Below are 16,616 nucleotides of genomic sequence, written 5' to 3'. Positions count from 1 at the left end.
TTATTCAACACTAATATTATTTCATTAATAATAGAACCATATTTTAAAAGCTGATTTGGAGGAATATTGGGATAGACAAAATCTTGAAGTTGGTGGGAGTGCACAAGTTTCTCCTCGATAGATCTTCAGGAGGCAGTAGAGTCTGGGTGTAATTGGTTTAGTGACCTAAGTATGAATGACCAATGATACCACTTAAAGGTTGTGACCTTAAAGCTCCTCACCTCTGGATTTATGTAACAGAGACTTGTATTTATTATTTGTTTTTTATTGCACCAGATGAAATTTGCTTTTGATAGTTGCAACTTCTCCCAGTATCCTTAGGAGGTGAGAACGAAGCTTGTAAAATTGGTTGAAGGAGAATGTTTTTATCACTGAGATTCGAGCATGAAAGGTTAGAGGAAGTGAATCCCATTGGTGTAAATCTGCCTCTACAGCCACTGACAGTTTTTCAGTTGTTTTTGACAATATCTGAAAGGGGTGGAAAAACTCCAACATATTTTAAGTTAAAGGGCCCATCTCATGCAAAATAACTCTTTTCACGTTGTATCTTCTGCACATAAACAAGTAAAATTTTGGTTTTGGAACATCCATTACACAATAGTTATGAAATCTTACTGATTTCTTGGAGGCAGTCACAGACCAGGAACTATGAAAGAGCAACTATTGCTCATCCCCCCGTCCGTCCTGAGAAAGCACAGGCTCCACCCTCCAAACGTGACGTAGGCTCTGAGTGAGCCGCCCTTCCTCCGCCATCTCAGGGAGGGAGGGGGAGACAGGCGTGCATCCTGATAGTGGTAGGAAGAAACTTTTATTCATCATGGTGATACAGAGCATTCAGCCGCATGTGTTGGACCCGGAATCGGACGAGGACTTTGAGGTGCACGAAGCACAAGCACCGTGTCAACATCAGCTGAACATTACTGATTGGTAAAGTTTTAATAAACACTAGTAGATAAACTTATTATATTGTGTACACTGTAGTGTAGAACAATGAGCTTATGCTGTCGCTTTTGTTTAGGTGTTCATGTGGGAATTGTCAGCTGATGTGGGGTGGAGGCGGTGGAGCGGGGGAGGGGGTGGGTGCGAAGCACTTTCTGCTACGTCAAATGAGTCATCGTTGTAGCAGCTTTAGTTCACTGTCACGTGGGAGAGTAGCAGAAATACACTGCAATTTGTTAAAAAACAAATGCCAAATCAATCTAAAAAACATATATAAATCATATACAAGGCCCACACATCACTCTTAGAAGGTAGAAAGCTCTGAAAAGTTGATTTTGCGTGAGATGGACCCTTTAAGTCAGATTAAGAGGGAGTACGGTGGATTTACTCCTATTGACTTTATAGCTCATCTCAAATCACTGAAAGTGCCCAGAAGGTGGTTATGTGAATGGGTGACATCCTTCAGATACAGCAGTATATCATCTGCATATAAAGATCTGGAGTGTGTGGTGTTATGGACACTAACAGGTCTATGAAGGATTGACTGATGGACGACTTGAGCCACAGGTTCAATACTAAATGTGAATAAAAGTGGAGAGAGCGGACAACCCTGACGGGAGCCAGAATGAATGGTTGGAGTGTTTGTCCCGTTAGTACCACTGCCAAGGGGTTATTCTATAGAGTCACTGAAATCAATTTAGAACCAAATTCTGAGTGTTGTAAGACTTATATACTTTGACATTTTCTATAAAAACATATATATTTTTTTTTATATATTTTGTTTAAAGTTGTGAATTTCTATGGCAACAGTCCTATTGTTTCATTATTCTGAAGCCCATGGATAGACAGTTGTTGGAGATGATCTTTTCTACTCGAACACTTGAAACTTGATTCTGGTTTGATGTGATTGCTGTCAATTTCAAATAAAGAAATAATCAATAGAAATAAATGTAACTATGACATTATAACACAAGGTCTAAATACTGTAGTAAAGTTATATCAAGAGAGAGCACATGTACTTCTCAAAATAACCAAGAACAACAAGTCTGTATATAAAACACAAGTAATTTACAAATATATTTACCCCAGTAAATGTTCAACTTTATTACACCTTTCCCTTCGGTTTGAAAGAGATAAGAAGTTGTGATATGTCTGTGTTTCCTCAATATAACAATAACGATCTGTGTAGAGATAAAATGAACTTTGTTTTTAAGATGTACTTTCCTTTGGCAAAGTAAATGAAATCAATAAAAGCAGTTCTGAAGTCTTTGTCAATAAAACAGTAAAACACAATAAAACAATAACTCAATAAAATTGTGCCCTGGATAATCTCTGTTGTTGTTTTGTTCTGATGATCTTTAACTTGAACTCCATGTTTTTCTTTGGTCTTCTATTCTGCTGTATTCATAAAAAGATCACAGACTGGACACTTGAGCCATGGATTATGGACAGTAGCACTTTAACAGGATTTAATGTAGCTACATCAGTGTCTATGTTCTCATCTAAACTGTATCAACCCTGAACTCTTTATATTATCGTACACGTTATTGTGCCCAGTTGACTTGAATCTTGGAGGATAATGTAAAATGTCACTAAACACTTTGCAAAGACATAAAGTAAAAGAATATGTCTGTGAGATAAGATATATAGTTGGTCTATGTAAGTGTAAGGAAGAGATAAAACTGAAACAGAAATTAAAACAAATTTTATTTATTATTTCATGCAACATAAAACACAACACAATACTACACAAAAAATATTTAAGACCTGTGTACAAATATAGAGTGAAATATATTGTTAATCTACAATCTCAAATCAAACACTCAAACTAAATTAAATTAATGTATGAATCTTTTCTTTTTTGTAAATTACAATTTAGAAGATGGTCATTAAAATGCTGTTAAGGTATTAATAGTTATATTTACACTCTATATTGATTAAAGAACAGCTGATTTTCATGTTTTCATCTTTAACTTTTTGCCTGTAAGTTCCATCAGTGACACTTAAGAAGAATTTAAATATGAAAAAGTAAAAAAAACAAACAAAAACAAAAAAACATAGGCTGTGTGATGTGGATTTAAAAGTTACAGATCTGTGAAAAGTTTATGTGTTTAACTAGTTTAACTGTTTGAATAAAAAAGTTTAACATTATAAAACAAGCATCTGTCACATGAGGAACAGCAGGCGACCACTGAACGTGCTGTGGTGATTTTGATTATCAAAGATTCTTGAATTCTGCCCACTGACGCAGAAACACAACATCTCCAACCTCCAGGAGCAAAGTGACTCCATTAGGCTGGATTTGAGCCGAAACCATTTGTCTGATGTTCATATGACATAAAAATATGTTCTCCATTCTTCACCAACACAGCACCTGAAGCATGTGAAGAATGTCCATGTGCACCAATGTAGAACTCAAAGTGGTAGGCCCCTCTGACCGGTGCAGTGAAAAACCCTGTAGGATATGTACATAATGTTAGTGTTGGTAACGCTCACATAGATCACTGTAACATGTGTGAGTTTATTCACCTGTGTTTGGGCTGTAGGCGTTTCCAATGTTTGAGACCACGTGTCTGAAGACCAAATTAGTGTGAGTGTTAAAGGGGCCGAGGGTTACTTCACCTGAAGCCAATAAAGAGGCGGAGAAAGCCACTTGTCCCACTGAAAATAACATAAAACATAAAAGTCTGAACATGAACTGTCTATAATCTAAATGTGGTTTTATTTCTTTATTTAGAAGAGAAGCCCCTTTGAGATGTAACAGATTCTAGTAGCTCTGATTTATGTTAGATTTGATTGAAATAATTCATTATCAGTGAACTGGTCTCACCTTCTCTGTCTCTCCTCAGTGACGCCACATGGTTTTCAGTCACATTTATTTGAGTCTTTATGATGTTGAGTTCAGCAGCTTGGCCTAAGAGAAAAACAAAATGCAGTTCTGACATTGTAGTAATTCCAAAGAACAGCTGGAATTCAGACATTAAAGGTCCTGTATGACACAAAATTGACTCTCATGAGTTTAAATGGTTCATAAAAGACTATTTTCTGATCTCTGTTATAATGTTGTTTCCTCATCACAAACAGACCTGGAGTTTTGTTTCATTCACACATTAACAGAAACTCTGCATATTTTGGAGTTCTTCTGTCACAGAAAACATTCTCTTCCACTTTGTGATGTCATGTGGTAATGCAGGAAGAACTCCACTGTGTTTTTAAACTCCATACACCTTCACTAGAATTATTAGTTTGTTTACATCTGCAAAGTTTAAAATGCTCTGTTACACCTTGTGATGTCATGTAGTTGTAGTTTTCAGATGAACAGCTACCTTGTACTTTTTTGTTTAGTAGATATTTACAATTCCAGGGCTGAAATCATCCAAACGATTCCACCATATTCTGTTCTAGTATAACATCATTAATGATTTATGTCCAAGTAGATTCCACCTGGACACTCTTTTTGTGATAAAGATTTCAGCTCCCATCCACAAGCCAATGGAATGTTAAAAAGGAAGTGAATAAAGCTGAAGATCAGACAGAAAAACACAATAGAGGCCAGTTTCACGTCACTACCATCAAATTGAAAATGGCTTCTGAAAATGGAGCCGAGGCGCCTTGGTTTCCAGGAAACATAAAATAAATAATATTTCTACCTTTGGTAGCTCATTGCTTAAGTAACCGGCTCCTAATGTAAGATGACCTATTATTTATTCAATCTTTACTTGATATCTTAAAATGAACAAATACTAGTAGTTGAGACCTTTAAAATTAACAAGGAAAGAGTTCCACCAGCACTGATACAGAAGATTATCTACTGTACAAGGTCACACTTTCATACATATCTGCATAAACTTCTTTTCTATATGTTTTTAGAATGGCTATACAGTCACAATCTACCCATAATTCCCACACTGGGGCCGCAGTCACTCAGCTGATCATCAGAATGTTTACAATTCAAATCCTTTTTCTCGACAGTAACTCAACTGTGAGTCACTTCCAGCTCCCACAGGTACATACACCTGTTGTGTCCTTGGGTCTTGATGTAAAGTGCTTTGAGTGCTCAATGAAGGTAGAAAAAAACAATCATTTTGTCTTAGAATCACACTGAAATGGCGCTATGTGAGTGACAAACTTATGCCTTATTGTTGTACCTTGTTGCTGTGTGTCCAATTTCATCTTCAACTCTCTCAGTTCAGCGTCTTGCTCTCCCAGTTTGACTTGTTGCTCTCCCAGTTTGACTTGTTGCTCTCCCAGTTTGACTTGTTGCTCTCCCAGTTTGACTTGTTGCTCTCCCAGTTTTGCTGCTTGTTCTAAGACATCACATATAGTGGTGATCAATAATATATAAATAAATTAATGAACAAAACCCTAAAATAAAAGGACTTCTGTGAGTTGCAGAGAAGTGGTGTTGATTCTGACCTTGGGTGAAAATTTTTACACAACAAAATGCAATTACAGAAAATAATAATGCCCTCTTAATTTTATCTTTGGTCTTATAGCAATTCCGATAGAGATTTTTTTGTTTTGTTTGTTTTTTTTGTTTTGACAATCCTAATCTAAAATAATGATTTCTATTTCCATTTTGTAAAATAACTTAGTTACTTTATTGCTGTGCATTAATGTGTCCATTGTTGCAGTGAGATGATTATTTTAGAACTGTTTGAGGTCTATAGTGACTAATGACTGTACCTTGTTGTTGTTTCAGTGTCTCCACATCTCTGGACTTCAGCTCTCTCAGTTCAGCTTCCTGCTCTCTCAGTTTGGCTGATTGTTCTAACACATCAGAAGATATAGTTTTGATCAATAATGTATAAATAAATGACTTCAGTGAGTTGTAGAGAAGTGTTGATTCTGACCTTGGTTGAGAGACTGCAGCTGCTCGATCTTGACTCTGTGTTCGGCCAGGGCGGCGCTCATGTGTCGGAGCACAGCGTGGAGGTCTGGTGGACAGGGCTGAAGCTGCTCTGGCACATTCACACTCTCAGGACTGGCTTGTCTTTGGTCACTGATATCACTGTCCTGAAGTTCAGCTCCTGACAGAGAGCAGAGCAGCAGCAGCAGTGCACACAACACACTCACTCTTTCCATCGTGTAAAGAAGAATGAGCCCCACAAACACTCTCACACTTTTATACAGACTTTATTACACATGTTACTCATTACCTTTTATCATTTATTGTCATTGTTTCATCCCTCAGGTGCACATGACTCTAGATAAGATGAAGAATTTCAATCTTTAACAGAATATTTTATGTCACAGTATGATAAGTAATCCATTACTTTGATTAGACTGTTGTCCTACATGAAAATATTTTTATAGTAATTCTGAAAGTGTCTTTGAACCACCCCTCCACAAACAGACTTTACTTTTGGAAAATATGTAGAAATGTCCCAGTCACTTTGAGATCACAAAGGTTGCAGTTAGAGGAGGGATTTGAGCTTGAAAAAAAATGTCTGGAGATAAATATGTTCTGTGAGTAAAACTGAAATGAATAACATGATGATCAGGATTTCTTGTGAAGGCGGCTGCACATTCTGCCAGATTGTTTTCTAAGAGTCATGGAGATCTTCTTCCTACAGTCTGACAACACGTAAAGGTTCCTGAGAGACTGACTAAAGGAAAATACTTACTTGCATGTTGCTGGTTGAATGGAGTGGATAAATGATGAGCTATTCCATGGGACCCCATAAATGTTCATTGCAGTCCACAGTTGTAAATAAAAATAAAAAGTGATCCTGGCAGATTGTATTGCTTTTGTAACTCTTGAAATGATAAGAGGCCAGAGGAGTTGATTCACTTAAAATATGGACTCCATTATTTGACATTGACAAAAGAAATGGGGATGTCTCCAACTTAATTATTTAATTTAAATTTCATGTGTGTAAACATATAGACTTAATATTCAGTGTTTGTTGAATTATTCCACACTAATATTATTTCATTAATAATAGAACCATATTTTAAAAGCTGATGGAGGAATATTGGGATAGACAAAATCTTGAAGTTGGTGGGAGTACCAGTTTCTCCTCGATAGATCTTCAGGAGGCAGAGAGTCTGGTGTAATTGTTTAGGGACCTAATATGAATGCAATGATACCACTTAAAGTTTATGACTCTAAGCTCCTCACCTCTGGATTTATGTAACAGAGACTTGTATTTTTATTTTTTTTTTATTGGCACCAGATGAAATTTGCTTTTGATAGTTTGCAACTTCTCCCAGTATCTCTTAGGAGGTGAGAACGAAGCTTGTAAAATGGTTGAAGGAAGTTTTTATCACTGAGATTCGAGCATGGAAGGTTAGAGGAAGTGAATCCCATTGTTGTAAATCTGCCTCTACAGCCACTGACAGGTTTTTCAGTTGTTTTTGAAATATNAAAGATCTGGAGTGTGTGGTGTTATGGACACTAACAGGTCTATGAGGATTGACTGATGGACGACTTGAGCCACAGGTTCAATACTAAATGTGATAAAAGTGGAGAGAGCGGACAACCCTGACGGGAGCCAGAATGAATGGTTGGAGTGTTTGTCCCGTTGTACCACTGCCCAAGGAGTTATTCTATAGGTCACTGAAATAATTTAGAACCAATTCTGAGTGTTGTAAGACTTATATACTTTGACATTTTCTATAAAAATCATATTTTTTTTTAATATTTTTGTTTAAAGTTGTGAATTTCTATGGCAACAGTCCTATTGTTTCATATTCTGAAGCCCATGGATAGACAGTTGTTGGAGATGATCTTTTCTACTCGAACACTTGAAACTTGATCTGGTTTGATGTGATTGCTGTCAATTTCAAATAAAGAAATAATCAATAGAAATAAATGTAGCTATGACATATACACAAGGTCTAAAATACTGTAGTAAAGTTATAAAGAGAGAGCACATGTACTTCTCAAAATACCAAGAACACAAGTCTGTATATAAACACAAGTAATTTACAAATATATTTACCCCAGTAAATGTTCAACTTTATTACACTTTCCTTCGGTTTGAAAGAGATAGAAGTTGTGATATGTCTGTGTTTCCTCAATAGAACAATACTGATCTGTGTAGTGATAAAATGAACTTTGTTTTTAAGATGTACTTTCTTTGGCAAAGTAATGAAATCAATAAAAGCAGTTCTGAAGTCTTTGTCATAAAACAGTAAAACATAATAAAAAATAACTCAATAAAATTGTGCCCTGGATAATCTCTGTCATTGTTTTGTTGATGGTCTTTAACTTGAACTCCATGTTTTTCTTTGGTCTTCTATTCTGCTGTATTCATAAAAGATCAAGACTGGACACTTGAGCCATGGATTATGGACAGTAGCACTTTAACAGGATTAATGTAGCTACATCAGTTCTATTTCTCATCTAAACTGTATAACCCTGAACTCTTTATATTGTCGTACAAGTTATTGTGCCCAGTTGACTTGAATCTTGGAGGATAATGTAAAATGTCACTAAACACTTTGCAAAGACATAAAGTAAAAGAATACGTCTGTGAGATAAGATATATAGTTGGTCTATGTAAGTGTAAGGAAGAGATAAAACTGAAACAGAAATTAAACTATTTTTATTTATTATTTCATGCAACATAAAACACAACACAATACTACACAAAAAATATTTAAGACCTGTTTACAAATATAGAGTGAAATATATTGTTAATCTACAATCTCAAATCAAACACTCAAACTAAATTAAATGAATGTATGAATCTTTTCGTTTTGGTAAATTACAATTTTAAATATGGATATTAAAATTGTGTTAAGGTATTAATAGTTATATTTACATTCTATATTGATTAAAGAACAGTTGATTTTCATGTTTTAATGTTTATCTTTTTGCTTGAAAGTTTCATCAATGACACTTAAAAAGAATTTAAATATGAAAAAGTAAAAAAAAATAATAAAAAAAAAAAACATAGGCTGTGTGATGTGGATTTAAAGTTACAGATCTGTGAAAAGTTTATGTGTTTAACTAGTTTAACTGTTTGAATAAAAAAGTTTAACATTATAACACAAGCATCTGTCACATGAGGAACAGCAGGCGACCACTGAACGTGCTGTGGTGATTTACATTATCATAGATTCTTGAATTCTGCCACTGACGCAGAAACACAACATCTCCAACCTCCAGGAGCAAAGTGACTCCATTGGCTGAAGAGCCGTAACCATTTGTCTGATGTTCATATGAAATAAAAATATGTTCTCCATTCTTCACCAACACAGCAGCTGAAGGATGTGAAGCATCCATTGGCCCATAGATGTAGAACTCAAAGTGGTAGGCCCCTCTGACCGGGTGCAGTGAAAAACCCTGTAGGATATGTACATAATGTTAGTGTTGGTAACGCTCACATAGATCACTGTAACATGTGTGAGTTTATTCACCTGTGTTTGGGCTGTAGGCGTTTCCAATGTTTGAGACCACGTGTCTGAAGACCAAATTAGTGTGAGTGTTAAAGGGGCCGAGGGTTACTGTCTCTGAAGCCACTAAAGAGGCGGAGAAAGCCACTTGTCCCACTGAAAATAACATAAACATAAAAGTCTGAACATGAACTGTCTATAATCTAAATGTGGTTTTATTTCTTTATTTAGAAGAGAAGAACCCTTTGAGATGTAACAGATTCTAGTAGCTCTGATTTATGTTAGATTTGACTGAAATAATTCATTATCAGTGAACTGGTCTCACCTTCTCTGTCTCTCCTCAGTGACGCCACATGGTTTTCAGTCACATTTATTTGAGTCTTTATGATGTTGAGTTCAGCAGCTTGGCCTAAGAGAAAAAAATGCAGTTCTGACATTGTAGTAATTCCAAGAACAGCTGGAATTCAGGCATTAAAGGTCCTGTATGACACAAAATTGACTCTCATGAGTTTAAATGGTTCATAAAAGACTATTTTCTGATCTCTGTTATAATGTTGTTTCCTCATCACAAACAGACCTGGAGTTTTGTTTCATTCACACATTAACAGAAACTCTGCATATTTTGGAGTTCTTCTGTCACAGAAAACATTCTCTTCCACTTGTGATGTCATGTGGTAATGCAGGAAGAACTCCACTGTGTTTTTAAACTCAATACACCTTCACTAGAATTATTAGTTTGTTTACATCTCAAAGTTTAAAATGCTCTGTTACACCTTGTGATGTCATGTAGTTGTAGTTTTCAGATGAACAGCTACCTTGTACTTTTTTGTTTAGTAGATATTTACAATTCCAGGGCTGAAATCATCCAAACGATTCCACCATATTCTGTTCTAGTATAACATCATTAATGATTTATGTCCAAGTAGATTCCACCTGGACACTGTTTTTTGTGATAAAGATTTCGGCTCCATCCAAAAGTCAATCAAATGATAAAAAGGAAGTGAATAAGGCTGAAGGTGAAACAACAAAACACAATAGAGGCCAGTTTCAAGTCACTACCATCAAATTGAAAATGGCTTCTAAAAATGGAGCCGAGATGCCTTGGTCACCAGGAAACATAAAATAAATAATATTTCTACCTTTGTAGCTCATTGCTTAAGTACCAGCTCCTAATGTAAGATGACCTATTATTTATTCAATCTTTACTTGATATCTTAAAATGAACAAATACTAGTAGTTGAGACCTTTAAAATTAACAAGGAAAGAGTTCCACCAGCACTGATACAGAAGATTATCTACTGTACAAGGTCACACTTTCATACATATCTGTATAAACTTCTTTTCTATATGTTTTTAGAATGGCTATACAGTCACAATCTACCCATAATTCCCACACTGGGGCCGCAGTCACTCAGCTGATCATCAGAATGTTTGCAATTCAAAACTTTTCTCTCGACAGTAACTCAACTGTGAGTCACTTCCAGCTCCCACAGGTACATACACCTGTTGTGTCCTTGGGTCTTGATGTAAAGTGCTTTGAGTTCCCAATGAAGGTAGAAAAACACAATCATTTTGTCTTAGAATCACACTGAAATGGCGCTATGTGAGTGACAAACTTATGCCTTATTGTTGTACCTTGTTGCTGTGTGTCCAATTTCATCTTCAACTCTCTCAGTTCAGCGTCTTGCTCTCCCAGTTTGACTTGTTGCTCTCCCAGTTTGACTTGTTGCTCTCCCAGTTTTGCTGCTTGTTCTAAGACATCACATATAGTGGTGATCAATAATATATAAATAAATTAATGAACAAAACCCTAAAATAAAAGGACTTCTGTGAGTTGCAGAGAAGTGGTGTTGATTCTGACCTTGGGTGAAAATTTTTACACAACAAAATGCAATTACAGAAAATAATAATGCCCTCTTAATTTTATCTTTGGTCTTATAGCAATTCCGATAGAGATTTTTTTGTTTTGTTTGTTTTTTGTTTTGACAATCCTAATCTAAAATAACGATTTCTATTTCCATTTTGTAAAATAACTTAGGTAGAAGTTACTTTATTGCTTTGCATTAATGTGTCCATTGTTGCAGTGAGATGATTATTTTAGAACTGTTTGAGGTCTATAGTGACTAATGACTGTACCTTGTTGTTGTTGTTTCAGTGTCTCCACATCTCTGGACTTCAGCTCTCTCAGTTCAGCTTCCTGCTCTCTCAGTTTGGCTGATTGTTCTAACACATCAGAAGATATAGTTTTGATCAATAATGTATAAATAAATGACTTGAGTGAGTTGTAGAGAAGTGTTGATTCTGACCTTGGTTGAGAGACTGCAGCTGCTCGATCTTGACTCTGTGTTCGGCCAGGGCGGCGCTCATGTGTCGGAGCACAGCGTGGAGGTCTGGTGGACAGGGCTGAAGCTGCTCTGGCACATTCACACTCTCAGGACTGGCTTGTCTTTGGTCACTGATCTCATTGTCCTGAAGTTCAGCTCCTGACAGAGAGCAGAGCAGCAGCAGCAGTGCACACAACACACTCACTCTTTCCATCGTGTAAAGAAGAATGAGCCCCACAAACACTCTCACACTTTTATACAGACTTTATTACACATGTTACTCATTACCTTTTATCATTTATTGTCATTGTTTCATCCCTCAGGTGCACATGACTCTAGATGAGATGAAGAACTTCAATCTTCAAAACAATATTTTATGGCACAGTATTATGAGACATAATCCATTACTTTGATTAGACTGTTGTCCTACATGAAAATATTTTTATAGCAATTCTGAAAGTGTCTTTGAATCACCCCTCCACAAACAGACTTTACTTTTGGAAAATATCCCAGTTACTTTCCCAGTAACGTAATGTCCCAGTTACTTTGAGATCACAAAGGTTGCAGTTAGAGGAGGGATTTGAGCTTGAATAAAATGTCTGGAGATAAATATGTTCTGTGAGTAAAACTGAAATGAATAACATGATGATCAGGATTTCTTGATGAAGGCTGCACATTCTGCCAGATTGTTTTCTAAGAGTCATGGAGATCTTCTTCCTACAGTCTGACAACACGTAAAGGTTCCTGAGAGACTGACTAAAGGAAAATACTTACTTGCACTTTGCTGGTTGAATGGAGTGGATAAATAATAGAGCTATTCCATGGGACCCCATAAGTGTTCATTGCAGTCCACAGTTGTAAATAAAAATAAAAAGTGGATCCTGGTAGATTGTATTGCTTTTGTAACTCTTGAAATGATAAGAGGCCAGAGGAGTTGATATCACTTAAAATATGGACTCCATTATTTGACCATTGACAAAAAGAAATGGGGATGTCTCCAACTTTAAGTAAAGAATTTGAAAATTTAGATCAGGGAGTGTTTAAACCATATAGACTTAATATTGCAGTGTTTGTTGACATTATTCCAACACTAATATTATTTCATTAATAATAGAACCATATTTTAAAAGCTGATTTGGAGGAATATTGGGATAGACAAAATCTTGAAGTTGGTGGGAGTGCACAAGTTTCTCCTCGATAGATCTTCAGGAGGCAGTAGAGTCTGGGTGTAATTGGTTTAGTGACCTAAGTATGAATGACCAATGATACCACTTAAAGTTTGTGACCCTAAAGCTCCTCACCTTTGGATTTATGTAACACAGACTTGTATTTATTATTTGTTTTTTATTGCACCAGATGAAATTTGCTTTTGATAGTTGCAACTTCTCCCAGTATCTCTTAGGAGGTGAGAACGAAGCTTGTAAAACTGATTGAAAGAGAATGTTTTTATGACTGAGATTCGAGCATGAAAGGTTAGAGGAAGTGAATCCCATTGGTGTAAATCTGCCACTGACAGGTTTTCACAGTTGTTTTTGACAATATCTGAAAGGGATGGAAAAACTCCAACATATTTTAAGTTAAAGAGCACATCTCATGCAAAATAACTCTTTTCACATATATCTTCTGCACATATACAAGCACAATTTGGGTTTTGGAACATCCATTACACAATAGTTATGAAATCTTATTGATTTCTTGGAGGCAGCCACAGACCAGGAACTATGAAAGAGCAACTATTGCTCATCCCCCCGCCCGTCCTGAGAAAGACGTAGGCTCTGTGTGAGCCGCCCTCCACCCATCTCAGGGAGGGAGGGGGAGACAGACATGCACCATGGTGCGATACAGCGCGTTCAGCCGCATGTTTTGGAAACAGAATCGGACAAGGACTTTGAGGTGCACGAAACCCTCCTCTCTCTCCTGCAGGGAGCAAACACAGACCACGGCCGAGCTCTACCTGCTTTCATCGAATGGTGTGATAATAACCACCTGGACCTAAATGTAGCCAAAACCAAAGAAATGGTTGTAGACTTCCAGAAAAAAGTCCACAGCCCAATAGCCAGTTCCATCCATGGGGAAGCTGTAGAAACGATAGACTCTTATAAGTACTTGGGAACTGTGTTTGATTCCTCGTTTGATAAGAACACTGAGCACATCGTGGATAGGTCAGCTCTTTTAATGTGTCGTCTAACATTTTAAATAATTTTTATAATTCTTTTTTTGAAAATTTGCTCTTTTTTTATCTTTTATCTGTGTAAGAACAGTCTGACAGCAGCAAAATCATTCTGTGTGGAGCCATCGGTGACATGACTGAGTACTGGCACTCACAGTTCATGAAAATGTCCTCTGGGAGGCGCTATGTCACCCCACAGCAAAAGATAACCATTATGCCAAATTTTTTATTCCCTCTGCCAAAATTTGTTACTGTGTCTGATGCCTGTTTGTCAGGTGTCTTTTATATTTATATTTTGTGCGTGACCAGAGATGTGCGAACTGAATTGCCCCTTGATTGAGTTCAAGCACCACGTCGACATCAGCTGAACATTACTGATTGGTAAAGTTTTAATAAACACTAGTAGATAAATTTACTATATCATGTTCACTGCAGTGTAGAACAATGAGCTTATGCTGTCGCTTTTGTTTAGGTGTTCATGTGGGAATTGTCAGCTGATGTGGGGTGGAGGCGGAGGTGGTGGAGCACGGGAGGGGGGCAGGTGTGAAGCACCTTCTGCTACGTCAAACGCGTCATCGTTGTAGCAGCTTTAGTTTGTTGTCATGTGGGAGGGTGGCAGAAATAAGCTGCAATTTCTTTAAAAAAAAAAAAACAAAACACCATATCAATCTAAAAACCACTTCAGCGACATATACAAGGCCCACACATCACTCTTAGAAGGTAGAAAGCTCTGAAAAGTTGATTTTGCATGAGATGGGCCCTTTAAGTCAGATTAAGAGGGAGTACAGTGGATTTACTCCTACTGACTTTATAGCTCGTCTCAAATAACTGAAAGTGCCAAGAAGGTGGAGATGTGAATGGGTGACATCCTTCAGATACAGCAGTATATCATCTGCATATAAAGATCTGGAGTGTGTGGTGTTATGGACACTAACAGGTCTATGAAGGATTGACTGATGGACGACTTGAGCCACAGGTTCAATACTAAATGTGAATAAAAGTGGAGAGAGCGGACAACCCTGACGGGAGCCAGAATGAATGGTTGGAGTGTTTGTCCCGTTAGTACCACTGCCAAGGGGTTATTCTATAGAGTCACTGAAATCAATTTAGAACCAAACTGAGGTTGTAAGACAATACAGTTGTGAATTTCTATGTGAATACTAAAAAGAGTAAAGTGGAACAATCAGATGACGCCTGACAACCCTGACGGAGAGCTGACAATGAATGAATGGTTGGAGTGTTTGTCCCTGTGTGTATGTATGTTTAGTACCAATTTGCCAGCTGGGGTTGGTTATTCTATAGAGATCCTTGCACTCACTGAAATCCCAAAACTTAATTTCTAGGTGTCAACCACAATGTTTGTTTTGCTGTTTTTCTTTGTTGTTTTGTTTTGTTTGTTTTGCTGTTTTGCTTTGTTCTCTTTTGTTTTGCTGTTTTGTTTTGCTTTAGTTTTGCTCCATTGTTTTGTTTGTTTTGTTTCACTGCTGTTTTTACTTTAGTTTTGCTTCGGGTTTGGGGGTTTTGTTTTGTATTTTCAATATTGTGTACCTGTTCTCCCACTGTAGTGTTTTACTGTTTGCCTAAGCTACTTTTAAATATAAAACTTTTAAATAGAGGAAAATATTGTTAAATGATGGAATCAATGATATGCTTATATTTTGTTTAAAGTTGTGAATTTCTATGGCAACAGTCCTATTGTTTCATTATTCTGAAGCCCATGGATAGACAGTTGTTGGAGATGATCTTTTCTGCTCGAACACTTGAAACTTGATTCTGGTTTGATGTGATTGCTGTCAATTTCAAATAAAGAAATAATCAATACAAATAAATGTAACTATGATTGAAAATACAAGGTCTAAATACTGTAGTAAAGTTATATCAAGAGAGAGCACATGTACTTCTCAAAATAACCAAGAACAACAAGTCTGTATATAAAACACAAATAATTTACAAATATATATACTCCTGTAAATGTTCAACTTTATTACACCTTTCCCTTCAGTTTGAAAGAGATAAGAAGTTGTGATATGTCTGTGTTTCCTCAATAGAACAATAGTGATCTGTGTAGTGATAAAATGAACTTTGTTTTTAAGATGTACTTTCCTTTGACAAAGTGAATGAAATCAATAAAAGCAGTTCTGAAGTCTTTGTCAATAAAATAGTAAAACACAATAAAACAATAACTTAATAAAAGCGTGCCCTGGATAATCTCTGTTGTTGTTTTGTTCTGATGGTCTTTAACTTGAACTCCATGTTTTTCTTTGGTCTTCTATTCTGCTGTATTCATAAAAAGATCACAGACTGGACACTTGAGCCATGGATTATGGACAGTAGCACTTTAACAGGATTTAATGTAGCTACATCAGTGTCTATGTTCTCATCTAAACTGTATCAACCCTCAACTCTTTATATTATCGTACACGTTATTGTGCCCAGTTGACTTGAATCTTGGAGGATAATGTAAAATGTCACTAAACACTTTGCAAAGACATAAAGTAAAAGAAAACGTCTGTGTGATAAGATATATAGTTGGTCTATGTAAGTGTAAGGAAGAGATAAAACTGAAACAGAAATTAAACTCTTTTTATTTATTATTTCAGGCAACACAGAACATAACACAATACTACACAAAAAATATTTAAGACCTGTGTACAAATGTGGAGTGCAATATATTGTTACCCTATAATCTCAAATCAAACACTCAAACCAACTTAAATGAATGCATGAATCTTTTTTCCTTATTTCTAAATTACATTTTAAAGATGTCATTGAAATACTGTTGAGGTATTAATTGTTATATTTACACTCCATATTGGTTAAAGAACAGCTGATTTTTA

At 36.3% G+C, this 16,616-nt stretch overlaps 2 pseudogenes; both read right to left on the bottom strand.

Moving 5' to 3' along the window:
* Window positions 1–3,105: 3,105 nt before the first annotated feature.
* LOC110159384 (golgin subfamily A member 6-like protein 22) lies at window positions 3,106–6,024 on the bottom strand (annotated as a pseudogene).
* A 2,763-nt stretch (window positions 6,025–8,787) lies between these two features.
* On the bottom strand, window positions 8,788–11,823 carry LOC110173653 (uncharacterized; annotated as a pseudogene).
* Between the last annotated feature and the right edge of the window lie 4,793 nt (window positions 11,824–16,616).

This window comes from Boleophthalmus pectinirostris, unplaced genomic scaffold (assembly GCF_026225935.1).
Source record: "Boleophthalmus pectinirostris isolate CB_2022bp ecotype Guang Dong unplaced genomic scaffold, ASM2622593v1 HiC_scaffold_8, whole genome shotgun sequence".
Lineage (NCBI taxonomy): Eukaryota > Metazoa > Chordata > Actinopteri > Gobiiformes > Gobiidae > Boleophthalmus > Boleophthalmus pectinirostris.
This window is presented reverse-complemented; position numbering and strand designations above follow the sequence as displayed.